At 38.2% G+C, this 18,743-nt stretch overlaps 1 non-coding gene across 1 annotated transcript; it reads right to left on the reverse strand.

Moving 5' to 3' along the window:
- Positions 1-4,079: 4,079 nt before the first annotated feature.
- TRNAC-GCA lies at positions 4,080-4,152 on the reverse strand. Its single transcript has one exon. It is a non-coding gene; the product is annotated as a tRNA-Cys (tRNA).
- Between the last annotated feature and the right edge of the window lie 14,591 nt (positions 4,153-18,743).

The following is an 18,743-nucleotide window of genomic DNA, read 5'->3' on the forward strand; positions in this document are numbered from 1 at the left end:
TATTTTTCATAACATCAAATCTTTGATGAGAATAGGCCAGTTTTCTTCTAGAAAGCCCAACTGTTAAATTTTTATGATTGTTTCTTCTTGGCTAGGTTCAATTCAAACATTTTTCAAGAATGCTATGCAGATAATATTTTTGAGTCTATGTCTTCTGTATACACAGTAGTAGTAGTGTTGATCGTTCAGTCTTTGACTCTTTGCAACCCCATGGACTATATCCCTCTAGGCTCCTCTGTCCATAGAATTCTCTGTATACATATATGACATTTTGGGGGTTAGTTTCTTATTCTTTTCCTTCAACAAAGATTTGAAAATCTACCATGACTGTTACATATACCTAGTTTCCCTGCCTTTGGCCTCAGGAAATGCTTCACACTGCACTGTATTTCTCAGCATACCACCTATCCATGTCTCAAGTGATGGGGATACAGGTTGCATCTGGTTCATGGTGATCAAAGACAATACCAGGTGAATAGCTGCATTCATATTCCCAAAATATAGGTTTTTGAGTGGAGGCATAATATGATCAGATACGTGTTTTTGAAAGATCACATTTGTACTCGTATCTAAAATCTAGTCAAGGGGACAGAGTAGAGCCAGGAAAACAGTTCAGAGACAAATAACACAGGCAAGGTGAGCTTAGGACAGCACTAGTCATTGTCATGGTGAGAAGGAGAACTTGTTTAGTTGAAAACAACTCTGTGACCCCATGGACTGTAGCCCAGCAGGCTCTTCTGTCCATGGGCTTTCCCAGGCAAGAATGCTGGAGTGGGTTTCCATTTCCTTCTCCAAGGGATCTTCTTGACCCAGGGCTCGAACCCAGGTCTCCTGCATTGCAGGCAGATTCTTTACTGCTGAGCCACCAGGAAAGCCTGAGAAGGGGAAGAGGGACATGAAAGAAGCAGAATTAATAGAGCTTTACTTAAGGTTCCACTATTAGTCAAACTTACTTATTAAGCTCTTTCTCCATTTGGGAAAAACCTTCCCTTTTCACTTATCACCCAGACTCCCTTGTGGTATTGAAAAGGAAATGAGTATTGGAATTGAATTTTTTAAGGGAAAGTTAGAAAATAAAGTTAATATCCTTAATTATTTGCATAGTGAGACCTATTAACTCTAGGATTAAGGAATGACTGGCAAAGCAGTGGTGCTCCAGGTTCTGGAAAACTCCAATGTCTCCCAGACTAAAAGAAACTTGACCCTGGGGTGCAGTCCATAGTTTATTTCATTTGGAAATGTCCAGACAATTATGCTTTTATCTCATGCAGCCTATGTATAAGGAAGCCAAATAGCAAATTTTGGTCAGAAGAGGAATAAAGAAATCTACTGGAGTGTGGTAGTTAAGAATATTATCTCAAGAGTTAAAATAGGTGAGTAGCAAGGACTAAGAATCTGATTTTCCACATAAATAACATTTGTCTGATGTAACTACTTCAGAGCTATAGACTGTTAAAAGCTTGCAACATCTACAGGATGTCCTGGATAGTTAGACACCCTTCATTTTGGTCAATTTCAGATCTTGGGGCAGCAGAGCAGTAGCAGGTACCTCTCCTATAGCCCATAGACATATGGCAGGCCGAATTCACATATTCCTGGAGCAGTTTGCCAGCAGCTTGTGGGAGTCAGGGTGCGCAATAAGGATTCTGTCCTCCAAATATCAGGGATCCGTTTTCTGATTGCTGATGGCTGCCACCTGATTGTGGAAGTCAAACACATTGAAAGGCAGAAATTATTACAAACCTTTCCTCTTGCTGAAGTGACTTCCAGGGATTTCAAGATCCAGTGTTTGTTTTTTTATTTAACTTATTTTTTTTTCTCTTTCATTTTTCTCTTTTGTCATCTTTTGGGAGCCAGGCAATTAAGGATTAGGACATTCAAAAGCAATTGCATATAAAGGGGAATTTAAAAAGTCATTGCACATGCCCAGGGAAATGTGAAGATTCAGAAAATACCTAAGACCTTAAGTTTCCATCTCAGGCTTATTGTTGGTCAAGAGAAACCCTACAATAAGAAAACATGTAAACCAAACAAACAAGCAGAAAAGAAAACGGGAACCCCCCAGCCTCCTGGGAAAGGGAAAATCTCTAATCTCCAGCTAACAAATGATTCAAATATACATTTTTAAACAACAATCACAACCACCACCACAACAAAAGCAGAACACAAATAAAGAAACATTAATTGTGGCATATCAAGGAAAAATAAATCAACAGAAACTTTCTCTGAAGAATACCAGATAACAGACATGAGACAATAGCTTCACACTCAATAGGGTGATTAGTATAAAAAATAAACAAAAAAATGAAAAACTGTCAGATAGTAACAAGTGTTGGTGAAGAGGAGAATTTGGCATTCCTGTATGCTACTAGTAGTAATATAAAATGTGTGCAATTGCTGTGGAAAATACTATGGAAGTTCCTCCAAAAATTTAAAATAATGAATTACTATATGCTCCAGCAATTTCACTTCTGAGTATATACTCAAAAGAATTGAAAGCGGGAACTTGAAAAGATATCTGTATTCTCATGTTCATAGCACGTCTATCAATACAACCAAAAGATGAGGGCAAAAAGGAACTCATCAGGAAATGAATAGATGCACAAATTGTAGCGTATACCTACAATGGAATTTAATAAGCACAGCCTTAAAGAAGAAAAAAATAGTGAATGAAAGTCCCTCAGTTGTATCCAACTCTTTGCAACCCCATGGACTGTAGCCTGCCAGGCCCCTCTGTCCATGAAATTCTCCAGGCCAGAATACTGGAGTGGGTAGCTGTTCCCTTCTCCAGGGGATCTTCCCAACCCAAGGATGGAACCCAGGTCGCCTGAATTACAGGAAGATTCTTTACCATCTGAGCCACCCGGGAAGCCCAAATCATATACATGCTACTAACTGGATGAATCTTGTAAAAAAATACTAAACCAGTAGCAAAAGGACAAATACTGTGTTATGACACTTACATTAAGTACCTAGAGTAATCAAATTCATAGAGACTGAAAGAAAAATGAAGGTAGTCATGGGAATGTGTGGAGTTATAGTTTAATGTGTAGAGTTTCAGATTTATAAAATGAAAGCATCTTTGGAAGTGGATGGTGATCATGGCTGCCCAACGTGAAAATGCTCTTAAATTTATTGGATTGTTAAAATGGTAATTTTTATATTATTTTGTATCATAATTAGAAAATTATAACATATTTTCTAGAGCCAGAGAGCCTGGGTGTGACCTTGACTCTCTCACTCACCAACTGGGTGACCATAAGCATATTACTTCACTTCTGCCCTCTTATTTGCTTATTTGTCAAATAAAGGAAATAATATTCCTTGATTTATAAGTTATTGTGTGGATGAATTAAGGCAAAATATGCAAAACACTTAGAAGTTCACCCATTAAAATGCTCAAAAAGAACTAGAAATTAATTTATCAAGAAAATTATATAAAAAAGAAACACAGTTGCTAGCTATTTGGATTTAAGTAAGGATTGCTTTACATTCTTATGGTGAATATTAAAGACATATCACACTCATAAAACTATTATAATTTAGACCCTTTTTTTTTTCAGAAATAGGTTCATCTAACACCTTGTGTGTGTAAAATTGGATGTGATGTTAGTTCACCCATTCCAGTTATCTCATGGCTCTATAATTCAATTCGTTTCTTAATGTAATAATATTTTCTTAGAATAGGTCATTATGGAAAATAAAAATACTTTTCCACATTCCTAACCTCTTTGCCCATCCATGGAGCAATGTTCTTCAAGCTGAGGAGCTCAATCTTTTTCGGTGGGACAATAGTTATTTTTTAATGGTAGAATATCATTAATAAGCTTATGTCTTCATTACTGTAATTGTTAGGTTTGGGGATATCTTGTAACGGAAATCTCAGTCTATTGGGATGTAATTTAAAAGATGTATAGGTTATGAGAATGGGTTTGTACATCATGAAGTGAAAGTAAAGTCGCTCAGTCATGTCCGACTCTTTGTGAGCCCATGGACTGTAGCCTACAAGGTTCCTCCATCCATGGAATTTTCCAGGCAAGAGTACTGGAGTGGGTTGCAAATTCCTTCTCCAGGGGATCTTCCCGACCTAGGGATCGAACCTAGGTCTCCTGCATTGCAAGCAGACACTCTTACCGTCTGAGCCACCAGGGAAGCTCCTAGAGACATTCTAAATTCAGACTGGGTCTATGAGTTCTTTGATCTAGGAGCCTCATTTTGTAATCTCTTTAATACAGTGAATAATACTTAGTATAAACATGGCTTTAAGATTTATAAGAAATATAAATGTACATAAATCTCTGCAGTAGGCTACATTATAACCACTATTCATAAATAACTGCTAATTATCTCTGAAGGAAGATTATGTCTTCCGAATCTGATGACATCAGACTTAGCCACATGTCTTGACTTGCTTTCAGTGTATGTGAGTGATATGTGTTTCATTTGGGGTAAATGCCTTACAAACCAGCATGTAGTTCTCCACGTGCCACAAGAAATGGCAATGTTCTAGATAGAATCTACTGCATCATCTTAGGTTCTGGGTGAAGAAAACATGTAGCAGAACCACAGCTGACTTAGAATGAGAATGTATGCTTAGTGTGAGCAAAAATTAAAGCACTCATGATTTTACAAAATAAATAAGTGGAATAAAATAGTAAATAATAGAAAACATTAGGCTGCATAATGCTAAGGGTGAGTACTATTCTGTGATGCTTTTGGTCATGCTACAGTTGTGTGGGTATGTCTGTACCAAGATGTGATTAAAAATGTATTTATTGTGTGTCAATGAAAAATAATTTTGAAAAACAAGATGGGGATTTAGAGGTCAAGAGGAATCATTTCTATTTATAATGCTACTTAGAAAACAAAGTGTGATTGAGTCACATAATAACGCTTGTTATTCAATTAGTAAATCATGTCTGACTCTTTGCAACCCCAAGAACTACAGCATTCCAGACTTCCCGTCCTTCCGTATCTCCCAGAATTTGCTCAGACTCATGTCCATTGAGTCGGTGATGCCATCCAACCATCTCATCTTCTGTCACACCCTTCTCTTGTTGCCCTCAATGTTTCCCAGCATCAGGGTCTTTTCTAATGAATTGGCTCTTCACATCGAGTGGCCAAAGTGGAGTTTCAGCTTCAGCATCAGCACTTCCAATGAATATTCAGGGTTGACTTCCTTTAGAGTTGAATGGTTTGATTCACATAATACAATGTATGAAAGAGTTCATGTATTTCAGGCAAACTGTAATTTTAACTCAGTTAGGTCATTGCCTCAATAATTCAGTTTTAACTCAGTATATTACAAATGGATTTCTCCACCTTTCAAAAAGGATTAAACTAGATGTATTTGATCACTTGGCCTCAATTATCACATATAGTTCTGGAAAGTTTTATTCCCAGGAGCAGAGACACTGCACATTTCCTTCACTGGAAATGTTTCAGGATGACCTTGGGTGACCTTCTGCCCTGTCCATGCAGAAGGAGTGTCTGTATGGAAAAAAGAAGGTTCAGACTGACTTATGAAGTCCTAGCTCTCTCTCAGGTCCTGGGATTCTGTAGGTATGCAAGCTTCTGGCCTTAAGCAGCAGGCACAGGAGGGCTTGTACTTTCATTGACCTGTTCCTGCTGCTTTACATTATTGACATCGACACTTAGTTGGGTTTCACATCTTGATGTCACGCTATTTTCAGTCACTTGGCAGCAAATGCCAACCCCTGTGCATCCATTTTCCACTTCTTAGCTATTTAGGACATGATTAAATTGTAAGAAGCTCAGGGGAGAGAATTTAAGGAAAGCATTCCATATGAGACTGACATGGCAGAAATACTAAGGGACTGAGAATCAAGAGAGAGTGGCCACTGATCTGACCAAACAACTGCCAAGTCCCACTCCCTGTGCCTAACATGCTGAGCAAGGCACTGCAGGGCATTGCACCAAAGGCAGCATTTCATTGAGCTGAGCTGTAGGTCTCTATGTAGAAAACCCAATTCGTCCCCGTGACCTAGTTCCCTCTCTACAAGCAGGTCTAACCACCTACATTTGGAAATGCAAGCAAAACACTCTGCTCTGCTTAGAGAAAAAATAGAGGCAGTATCTAGTGTTTCAAATCTAGTCTTATCCTGGCACTTAAGATACAGGGAAAGATGTAGTTCTAGGCAGCAAATATACTGAAGGTCTATTATGCATCAAACCTTGTTTAATCATGCTGGATGCAAAGATAAATAGACACCACATCTGCCTGTGTGCATGAGCTCATATTCCAGTTGGGGATTTGGGCCTAGAAATTGATAATTTTACCACTAGATGGCAAGAACTAAGATATTCATGTATATAAAGTGCTGTTGAAAAGTATATAACTGAAATCCGAACTTTCTCTAGTGAGGAAAATCTCACCATTCTCCAATTATATGTAGTCAATATTTCTTTCCCTCTGCTTTTTGAAAGCAAAATGAAAACAAGTTACTGAATAAAATACCTGAGAATTACAAGCAATATAATTGCTCTAATACTAGTAAGCTAGCATCAACAAAAGTGCTTCTGATAAATATAAATAATTATTTGTGAAATACAATGTTTTTCTTTAAAAAAAAAAGTTTCTTAAAGTATCCACTTGCATTTTCTGCACTATTTGCATTTTCATGGTGTTTTCTGTTTTGCTTTGTTTTAGGCCATGCCATGCAACATCCCCCCTTCATGGATCTCTGCCTTGTAGTGACAGGGCTTGTGTAACTCGATGAAGCTATGAGCCATGCTGTACAGGGCCACCCAAGACAGACAGGTCATAGCAAAGAGTTCTGACAAAATGTGATCCACTGGAGGAAGGAATGGCAAAACACCCCATATATTTGCTGTGAGAACCTCATGAATTGTATAAAATGCCAAAAAGATATGACACCAAAAGATGAGTCCCCCAGGTCTGAAGGTGTCCAGTATGTTCCTCGGAAAGAAAGGAGGAGAATTACCAATAGCCCCTGAATGAATGAAGTGGCTAGGCCAAAGTGGATACAGTTCTCAGTTGTGGATGTGTCTGGTGTTGAAAGAAAAATCAGATGCTGCAAAGAACAGTATTGCATAGGAATCTAGAATGTTAGGTCCATGAATCAAAGAAAACAGGACATGGTCAAACAAGATACGGTAAGGATAAACATCAGCATCTTAAGAATTAGCCAAATAAAATGGATGGGAATGGGGAATTTAGTTCAGATGACCATTATATCTACTGCTGTGGGCAAGAATCCCATAGAAGAAGTGTAGTAACCCTCATAATCAACAAAAGAGCCTGAAATATAATACTTGGGTGCAACTTCAAAAATGACAATGATTTCGGTTCATTTCCAAGGCAAGACATTTACATCACAGTAGTCCAAGTCTGTGCCCTTACCACCCTTGCTGAAGAAGCTGAAATTAATGAGTTCTATGAAGACCTAGAAGACCTCCTAGAACTAACACCTAGAAAAGATGTTCTATTCGTTATTGGGGATTGGAACTGCAAAAGTAGGAAGTCAAGATATACCTGGAGAAACAAACAAGTTTGCACTTGGAGAAAAATATGAAGACAAAGACTAACTGAACTCTGCCAAGAGAATGCACTACTCCTGAATGCTGCTACTGCTGCTGTTAAGCCACTTCAGTCGTGTCCGACTCTGTGCGACCCCATAGATGGCAGCCCACCAGGCTCCCCCATCCCTGGGATTCTCCAGGCAAGAACCCTAGAGTGGGTTGCCATTTCCTTCTCCAATGCATGAAAGTGAAAAGTGAAAGTAAAGTCACTCAGTTGTGTCCGTCTCTTAGCGACCCCATGGACTGCAGCCTACCAGGCTCCTCCATCCATGGGATTTTCCAGGCAAGAGTACAGGAGTGGGGTGCCATTGCCTTCTCCAAGAGAATGCACTAGCCAGAGGAAATACCCCTTTTCAACAATACAAGAGACGACTTTACACATGATCATCACCAAATGGTTGTTACTGATATCAAATCGATTGCATTGTTTGTAGCCGAAGATGGAGAAACTGTATACAGTCAGCAAAAACAAGATCTTGAGCTCACTGTGACTCAAATCATCAGTTTCTCACAGAAAAATTCAGGATTAAAATAAAGAAAACCAGGAAGAAGTGTAGGCAAGTCAGGCAAGACAAATCATGTATGAATTAGCAGTAGAGGTTGACAAGTAGATTCAGGGGACTAGATCTAGTTAGCAATGTGCCTGAAGAACTATGGACAGAGGTCCATAATATCATACAGGAGGTGATGAATAAAACCATCCCAAAGAAATATAAAAGCAAGAAGGTTAAGTGGTAACCTGATGAGTCTTTATGAATAGCAGAAGAACAGAGAGAATTGAAAAGTAAGGGAGAGAGGAAAATGTACATCCAATTAAATCCAGAGTTTCAGAGAAAGGCTATAAGAGACAAGAAGGACTTCTTAATGAACAGTGTTTAATAATAGAAGAAAACAACAAAAGGGGAAAGACTAGAGATCTCTTCAGGAAAATTGAAACATCAAGAGATCATTTACCCAAAGATGGGCACAATAAAGGATAAAAATGGTAGACCTAGTAGATGCTGAAGAGATCAATAAGAGATGGAAAGAACACATGGAAAGAACATGAAGAACACATGTTCTTCATGGAAGAAGTGTATTAAAAAAAAAATCTTAATGAACTGGATTACTACAATGGTGTGGTTAGTGACCTAGAGCCAGACATTCTAAAATGCAAAGTCAAGTGGGCCTTAAGCCCTGCTTTTAATAAAGCTAGTTGGTGCTATAAAATTCTAGCAAAACTATTCAAATCCCTAAAGGAGGATGCCACCACGGTTTTACATTCATTATTTCACAAAATTTGGAAGACAAAGCAATGGCCACAGGATTGGAAAAAGTCAATCTTCATCCCAATTCCCAAGAAGGCTAGTCCCAAAGAATGTATTAACCATCAGACAGTTACACTCATCTCCCATGCTAGTAAGGTCATGCTTAAAATCTTCCATGCTAGGCTTCAGCATTATGTGAGCCAAAACTTCCAGATGTCAAAGCTTGGTTTAGAAAAGGAAAAGGAACTAGAGATCAAATTGCCAATATTTATTGGAATATAGAGAAACAAGGGAATTTCAGAAAAAAAAATCTATCTCTGTTTCATCAGCTATGCTAAAGCCTTTGATTTTGTGGATCATAACAAACTGTAAAAAGCTCTTAGAAAGATGGGAATACCAGATCACCTTACCTGTCTCCTGAGAAACCTGCATGTAGGTCAAGAAGCAACAGTTAAAACCCTGGAACAACTGATTGATTCAAGATCAATAAAGGAGTATGACAGGGCTATCTGCTGTCATCCTATTTGCTTCACCTATATGCTGAGCACATCATGAGAAATGTTGGTCTGGACGAATCACAAACTGGAATCAAGATAGGTGAGAGAAACATCAACAACCTCAGATATGCAGATGATACCACTCTAATGACAGAAAGTAAAGAGAAACTAAAAAGCCTCTTCATGAGTGTCAAGGAGGAGAGTGAAAGAGTGGGCTTAAGACTAAACATTAAAAATAAATAAATAAATAAAACAAAGATCATGGCATCTGGCCCAAATACTGCATTGCAAATGCAAGGGGAAAAGGTGGAAGTACTGACAGATTTCCTCTTCCTGGGCTCCAAAATCACTGTGGATGGTGGCTACAGCCATCAAATCAGAAGATAATCACTTCTTGCCAGGAAAGTGATGACAAACCTAGACACTGTTTTGAAAAGCAGAGACATTACTCTGCCGACAAAGGTCCATATAGTCAAGGCTGTGGTCTTTACAGTGGTCATGTATGGTTGTGAGCACAGGGCTGTAAAGAAGGCAGAATGCCAAAGAATTGATGCCTTCAAACTCTGGGGCTGGAAAAGACTCCTGAAAGTCCCTTGGGCAACAAGGAGATCAAACCAGTCAATCTTAAGGGAGATCAATCCTAAATATTCACTGGAATGACTGATGCTAAAGCTGAAACTCCAGTAATTTGGTCATCTGATGTGAACAACTGACTCATTGGAAAAGTCCCTGATGCTGGGAAAGATTGACAGCAGAAGGAGAAGAAGGTGTAAGAGGATGAGATGGTTGGATGGCATCAGTGATGGAATGGACATGAACTTGGGCAAACTCTGGGAGATGGTGAGGGATAGGGATGCCTGGTATGCTGCCATCCATGGGGTTGCAAAGAGTTGGACATGACTGGGGGACTGAACAACAACAAAATTGCAACATCCAGGATTTTAGTTCCCTGACCAGGGATTGAACCCATGCCCCCTGCATTGGGAATATACAGTCTTAACCACTGGACCAGATTGCCAGGGAAGTCCCACAAGTTTTTACTTTTGATATATTTTATTATATATGCAACTGACATTATTATTCTCAAATATATATTTATTGAGTGAAGTAATTTGTACATAGCCCTCTACAACTAAAATATATTTCAGAAACATAAGCAAATTGTGTTAAAAATCTGTGTCTAATCTCAGACTCAGAAGAACAGAATGTTCAAAGATTATGTAGAGAAACGCTCTACATATATATTTAACTATTGTAAATGTAACCTTCTAGAGGGCAAGGATTTTTGTCTGTCTCCTTTTCTGATGCAAGAGAGCACAAAAGGTATGTTGCTTCCCCATAAACTGTGAGTAAATAAACAGCCTGTAATGACTAGTCATATAACAGTATTATTTAAAATAAATTAATACACACAATTTTACTGCATCCACAGACACTTAAAGTTTTATTGCCTGGAATGATGACATTGAGTCATATAAATTTCAGGTACAAAATATATGTGTGCATTCCATGCAGCACTGAACACTGTTTTAACTGAAGTTTCTGTCATATTTTTATACATTCCCTTATTCACATTCTTATTATCATTAATTACACTTCCTTCTCCCTCACCCCACTGCACCACCTAATGTATATCATATTTAATGTCCTTCAAGTAAGAAAACCAAATGGGGGTGGTGGGGAAGAATTCAGGAAATATTGTTCTTATAGGCCTTATGAGAAAAGTGGGGAATATTTAGCCAAATGTATATTTTCAGGAAACTAGAGCAAAAAGTCAGGGACAGAATCTTAACTAGGCTGAAATCTAAGGAAAAGTAAATATAGAATGAGTGACAAAATGAAATATACATGCCATATAAAAAAAAAGAAGAAATGACACAACCATAAAAAAATGAGAAACAAAGGGAAAGAGATTTTGTTAGGTCAAGTGATATGGTTAATTTCCATATCTTTAATAATTGAGAATCAAACATCAATTAAAGTTAGTAAATGCAGCATATTGTGACAGAGATAAGATCAAGGAACTATGATTTCAATAAGTGTAGTTAGAGCATATATCTTGTTTTTATCTGCTCTTAGGAAATATACAAGGAATGATCAGGGCTTCCCTGGTGGCTCAGTGGTAAAGAATCCACCTGCCAATGCAGGAGAGACAGGTTTGATTTCTGATCAGAGAAGATAACACATGCCTCCGAGCAACTAAGCCCGTGGACGGCAACTACTGAGCCTATGTTCTAGAACACGGGGAACTGCAACTACTGAGCCCATGTGCTGCTACTACTGAAGCCTGTGAGCTCTACAGCCTGTACTCCACAAAAACAGAAGCCACTGCAATGAGAAACCCTCGCCCCACAACTAGAGAAAAGCCCTCACAGCAATGAAGACCCAGCACAGCCAAAAATAAATAAATAAATAAATAAAATTATAACAGAAAGGACCAAATATAAAAGCCACACAGATAATTCAGTTCAGTTCAGTTCAGTTCAGTCGCTCAGTCTTGTCCGACTCTTTGCAACCCCATGAATCGCAGCACGCCAGGCCTCCCTGTCCGACACCATCTCCTGGAGTTCACTCAGACTCACGTCCATCGAGTCCGTGATGCCACCCAGCCATCTCATCCTCTGTCGTCCCCTTCTCCTCCTGCCCCCAATCCCTCCCAGCATCAGAGTCTTTTCCAATGAGTCAGCTCTTCCCATGAGGTGGCCAAAGTACTGGAGTTTCAGCTTTAGCATCATTCCTTCCAAAGAAATCCCAGGGTTGATCTCCTTCAGAATGGACTGGTTGGATCTCCTTGCAGTCCAGGGGACTCTCAAGAGGCTTTTCCAACACCACAGTTCAAAAGCATCAATTCTTCGGCACTCTGCCTTCTTCACAGTCCAACTCTCACATCCATACATGACTACAGGAAAAACCATAGCCTTGACTAGACGGACCTTAGTCGGCAGAGTTATGTCTCTGCTTTTGAATATGCTATCTAGGTTGGTCATAACTTTTCTTCCAAGGAGTAAGCGTCTTTTAATTTCATGGCTGCAGTCACCATTTGCAGTGATTTTGGAGCCCCCGAAAATAACGTCTGACACTGTTTCCACTGTTTCCCCATCTATTTCCCATGAAGTGATGCGACCGGATGCCATGATCTTCGTTTTCTGAATGTTGAGCTTTAAGCCAACTTTTTTGCTCTCCTCTTTCACTTTCTTCAAGAGGCTTTTTAGCTGTTCTTCACTTTCTGCCATAAGGGTGGTGTCATCTGCATATCTGAGGTGATTGATATTTCTCCCGGCAATCTTGATTCCAGCTTGTGTTTCTTCCAGCCCAGTGTTTCTCATGATGTACTCTGCATAGAAGTTAAATAAGCAGGGTGACAATATACAGCCTTGACATACTCCTTTTCCTGTTTGGAACCAGTCTGTTGTTCCATGTCCAGTTCTAACTGTTGCTTCCTGACCTGCATACAGCTTTCTCAAGAGGCAGGTCAGGTTGTCTGGTATTCCCATCTCTTTCAGAATTTTCCACAGTTTATTGTGATCCACACAGTCAAAGGCTTTGGCATAGTCAATAAAGCAGAAATAGATGTTTTTCTGGAACTCTCTTGCTTTTTCAATGATCCAGTGGATGTTGGCAATTTGATCTCTGGTTCCTCTACCTTTTCTAAAACCTGCTTGAACATCAGGGAGTTCACGGTTCACGTATTGCTGAAGCCTGGCTTGGAGAATTTTGAGCATTACTTTACTAGCATGTGAGATGAGTGCAATTGTGCGGTAGTGTGAGCATTCTTTGGCATTGCCTTTCTTTGGGATTGGAATGAAAACTGACCTTTCCCAGATTAGTAAATTCCAAGTGAACAAAAATAAATAATAAATCTAATATTCTATTAAAAATAGAAATTGCATTTATAAAAGGAAAAATCCTCCTAGTTAGAGATCTTAAACCTTTATAAGAAACTGCTAATGCAGAGGGAAGGTCAAACAAATTTTATAAGATTTGTAGAAAAGAATGACAAAGAAAACAGTATGTATCAGAATGTCTGAGATACACATAAAACAGTACTTATGGGAGCATTCATAATATTAAATTGCATTTAATTGTATTAAATGTATTCATGCAGATATAAATTAAGCATATAATTGTAAAATATTACAATAAAGCCAAAATCAACTGAAAGAATGAATTAATAAGAGATAAATTTAATAAGTTAGAAAAACAGTAAAACAAATTTTAAAAATCTACTTTTTTGAAAGTTGGCAAAATAGTTGAACCACTAGGTACTAGATTACACAATCAAAGAAAAAATAAGATAAATTACAGATATATAATGTAATAAGTAAAAAATGGAAAAGATCACAGAAATTGACTAAAGTTTGAAAACTCATAAAAACTACTTTGTACAATTCTTTGAAAAGATATCTTGAATGAAATGGAAATTTTCCAAGGAAAATGTAATTTATTAAAGCAGTCTGTAATTTATTAAAATGGATTAGACAGTGTATGTTTCCATAGTAGGACAGGAAAAGTTGCAAATGAGCTAAACCTCTCCTTTCCAAAGTGCTTGGTTCCAGGGTTACCGAGGGGGCACTTCTATTGAATGTTTAAAGATCAGATTCTAATATTTAAATTCTCCCAGAGCATAACAAGTAATAAAAATGTCTTTTTTAAATAAAACAATGCAATGTTTATACCAAATAATCTCTGCAATAGTAATTTATGCTTTGCTAACAGCAAAATTCTCTAAGAAATTATAAAAGATCTTAGAATATGGGCAGGGGAAAATATATAAGATACAAATTTATTATTTTAATATATTATCCTGCTACCACTGCTGCTGCTGCTAAGTCATTTCAGTGTGTCCGACTCTGTGTGACCCCATAGACAGCAGCCCACCAGGCTCCAGCGTCCCTGGGATTCTCCAGGCAAGAACACCGGAGTGGGTTGCCATTTCCTTCTCCAATGCATGAAAGTGAAAAGTGAAAGTGAAGTCGCTCAGTCATGTCCGACCCTCAGTGACCCCATGGACTGCAGCCCACCAGGCTCCTCCGTCCATGGGATTCTCCAGGCAAGAGTACTGGAGTGGGGTGCCCCTGCCATCTTCGTACCCTGCTACAGATAGTAATATTTGTCTGAATCTTGAAAAAATGTGTTAAGATAATGCTGTCATTTTTTTCAGCATATATTTCCTTCCAGACCCAAGTTTTATACTTTTAGATGTTATCTTGATTTATAATTTCATATTAAAAGTCTCTTTTCGTCTTGTTTCTGTAATTATTTAGGCCTCTTCCTGACATCTCTTTGGTTCCAAGCAAAAAATTTGAAATAATGCCTTAAGATGGAATCACGCAAAATGCTTTATTGTTGAGTTCATATTTGACACATTTAAACTCAGTATTTATTATATTTTAGGCATAGATAATTGAATATAAAAATAAAATATGACGTTAGTCTTGCTACTTCAAAGGTTGGAGGTAGGCTGTTGTACTGCTTTTAGTAGAACTTAGCTGTTTGTTAGAATATGATGTCATATTTAAGGAGAGGTAATTGTGGAAAGCTGTAAATGTAAATTTAAATGATGCAGCTTTATTATCCCAAAGATTTTATTTATTTTTAATTTTCTTTTGGGCTTCCCTGGTGGCTCAGATGGTAAAGCATCTGCCTGTAATGTGAGAAATCTGGGTTCAATCCCTGGGTCGGGAAGATTTCTTGGAGAAGGAAATGGCAACCCACTCTGGTACTCTTGCCTGGAAAATTCCATGGATGGAGGAGCCTCGTAGGCTACAGTCCACGGGTTGCAAAGAGTTGGACATGATTGACCAACTTAACTGGTTAATTGTATTTTGACAGAATTTAGCAATAAAGATTTTATGAGAGTTACTGAAAAAAATTCTGATTTCTAAAAAATATTTAATTTGGGTATAGGTATAGAATACAACTCTGAAATCTAGAAAAAAAATTACTTTTATGTGGAAATATGTGTTTTTTCAACTTTTTACTTGACCCAGACTCTAATTTGAATGATGTGGGAAATCATGAACTCAGGCAGGAACTGTGAAAAGTAACTTAGAGGCTTGGAGAAGCAAAATTTTAATAGAAATGTACACAAAAACTAAAGCCAACATTTCTGTATTTGGACTAAAGTTATCCAATTTAGCTGTCAACTGGACTGCTAAATCCATACTTTTTCTATCCATAGGCCAACCGGGCTTCAGTGAACTGATGAACAGAGCAATGTCACATCATATCTGCATATAATGTCATATTGTAGCTATTCATTAAAATGATCGATTTAAAATGCAAGGCAGATCGTGTCATTCCTCTGCATGAATCTTGAATGGCTTTGTATCTCAGGGTCCAAGTCCAAGTCCAATAATCTCTAAGCATGATCAACACTTTGCTTACTACCATTGTTCTCTCTGATCTCATCTTCTGCTTGCTCTGGATTAACAGCTGGACCTCAATCATGCCTGGCTTATTTATTCTTAAAAAATACATCAGAATTTACGACTATTTAATATTTTGCTTCAGTCTGTCTGTTGACTGGGCCATCCTTCTGCTGGTATCCTGGAGCTCACCTCCATGGCTCCCTTTGGCCAAAACTGGGTAGAAGATGGGCTCAGTTGAGCGGGGTGGCTAGGCCCGTTCTTCCCATGGTCTTTCATCATGGACTTTTTTTTCTTTCCTTTCACAGTCCCAGGGCATTTTTCCCACACCAGGAAGGCAGAAACCATGAGGCCTCTACAGACCTAGAGTTCAGGATGTACACACCTTCACTTCATCTATGTTCTATTGATCAAAGCAAGTCTGAAGGCCTGCTCAGTCTCATAGCAATGAGGAGATGCCAAGAAGTTGTGGCCAGATTGAACCTACCACATGTAACACACCATGGCATCATCTGGGAATTTGACTCATCTTATTCAGAGGTCTTACTTTCTTATCCAAATCACCCATTTTTCTTACACTTGTATCTGTCTCTTCAAGCCTTCCAGTCCCTGACTTCTCCATCTACCCAGCCTCTTCTTAACTATTTTTTTTTTCTCTCTAAATACATGTGATTGACATTCCGAGCAATCTTTTCACCTGTCCTCATCATTCCTAGTCAGGGAGTTGGGTAAAGATTTTTTGGCAGGCCTGAAATCTCACAGTAAGGAAGAAATCACATAGTAAAAATGGACTGGCAGGTTGTTCTATACCTGTTCTCAAATTCTAGGCTCCACTTGTCAATGTTTTCACCTGTCCCTGTTCAATTTCTCACCATTCTCTTCTAAAGCCAGTCCAAACCTCCACTGCTGTGTAAGCTCCTTACTCAAACACTATTAAGTGCCACCTCTCACTCAGTAGAAGTGAAAACAGAAGTAGTGTCACAGATGTAGGTGGGGAAAAACAACAACAACAACTTACAGTTACCATGAAGGGAAAGGGGGAATGAATAACTAGCCAAGTCACTTTCCAGACACCATTTCTGTTTTTAGAAGACACAATGTGACATTCCTAGGTCCTTGTGAGACCCACATACTCAGACAAGATTCTCATTTTTATTACTGTTGTATATATTCTTTAACAAATATATTTTCAACAAATATTTATTGGTGGGAATTTGAGTTCAATTTACCTCCTTCCCTGGTCGCTCAGCTAGTAAAGAATCTGCCTGCAATGTAGGAGACCTGGGTTCAATCCCTGAGATGGGAAGATCCCCTGGAGAAGGGAAAGGCTACCCACTCCAGTATTCTGGTCTGGAGAATTCCACAGATGGTATAGTCCATGGGGTTGCAAAGAGTCAGACAGGACTGAGCGACTTTCACTTTCACTTTATTTCCTTATGAAACACACCCATAATGTTATTCTACAGGTAGAGGATATTTTGGGAATTCCCAGGTGGCAATAGTGGTAAAGAATCTGCCTGCTAATGAAGGAAATGTAAGAGATGTGGGTCTCATCCATGAGTTGGGAGGATCTCTGGAGGAGGGCATGACAACCCACTCCAGTATCCTTGCTTGGAGAATCCCATGGACAGAAGAGCCTGGTGGGCTACAGCCCATCAGGTTGCAAAGAGTCAGAGTCAGACACAATGGAAGCAACTTAGCACACAAGCACAGAAGATATTTTATTATCTTTGTACTGATTATTTAGTTTGACTAGGAAACTTCTGTATTTTTTTCTGGATGCCTCTTGGAATTGCATCTTCTCTTTCTTGAGTAACATTTTCAGTTCCTCATCTCTCTTAAACAATAACTATTTTATAAAGAAATTGGAAGCAAGAAATTAAGATATCATAACTACAAAAGCAAATCTTAATATAACTTCTAGGGAGTATATATTTATTCATAAACATCTTTAAATAGGGGAGAATTGAAAACTTGATTCATTTGGGTCCTGTCGTCAAGGCTGGGTATCAAATTAAATATCTGGTATGGGGCCACTTTTCATGAACTTCTTTCCAGGAAATGCTAATCATTTGGATAAATATGGAAAAATTATGTTGTAGCTGTCTAACAGTTTGTTAGCAAAATGGAAAATTCAAGAAGAAAGGTTAGCTGACAAAAAAGAAGCTATATTGCCAAAATTCAAACTTTAGTTATATATGTATTTCAACAAATTTCAAGTTTATGTTACAAGTAATCTTCAAGCATGATTTATCTTATTTCATTTATGTTCATCACTAATACATTCAAGATATTATTTGTTTATACACTGAATGAGACTTTAGACTCTACTTTTTCTATTATCTAGAAGTAAATCATTTAACAGTATTTGAGAAAGATAGGGAAACTTTCCCAAAAGTGATTTTGTTCCAATAGTAGAGACACTATAGTGTCTTTTTAGCAGAATCAATGCCATTTTGATGACATCTGGCCATACATCTACAGCTGATGTTTCTTTTTTCTCCCTCTAAGGCATTTCATTTGTATGTATTATATCCCTAGAGAAAGAATCTAAGAATTTTCCTTCTTGTGTTTTCCTCTTGCTTCTTCATGGCCCATGATGCCAGTTGAGGTTGTCAGTACAATGAAACCAAATTGACTTTATAGGAGAAGGTTATTTGGTCATTTTTTCCTAGATCTTTGAGTTGCACATCAAATCTGGGGCTGTTCAATCCACACATTTCCCCAGCCCTATGATCACTGATAATTTCAAATTCACCAGTGCTTCATCATCACAGTTAAAAACCTGACAATGAATTGCAACACTGCCTAATAAGCATCTAGAGTTTGTCTCTCTTTTTGGTACTTTTGATACTCATAAGAGAATCACCCAGGACTTTCATGCCACCATTATGGTGGCATGGAAAGATGGTTGAAAGACGTACAGCTGATGTATCTTGATTGACATTTTTTTTCCTGATGTTTCAAATATCCAAAGTTCTGTTAACATGATTGTCTTTTCCTCCTTTATGCATATTTGCTATAAAAAAATAAAGTGGCTATTCTATTTCTGGTTATAGAATATGAAT

The sequence above is a fragment of the Oryx dammah genome, unplaced genomic scaffold (assembly GCF_014754425.2).
Source record: "Oryx dammah isolate SB20612 unplaced genomic scaffold, SCBI_Odam_1.1 HiC_scaffold_4, whole genome shotgun sequence".
Taxonomy (NCBI): domain Eukaryota; kingdom Metazoa; phylum Chordata; class Mammalia; order Artiodactyla; family Bovidae; genus Oryx; species Oryx dammah.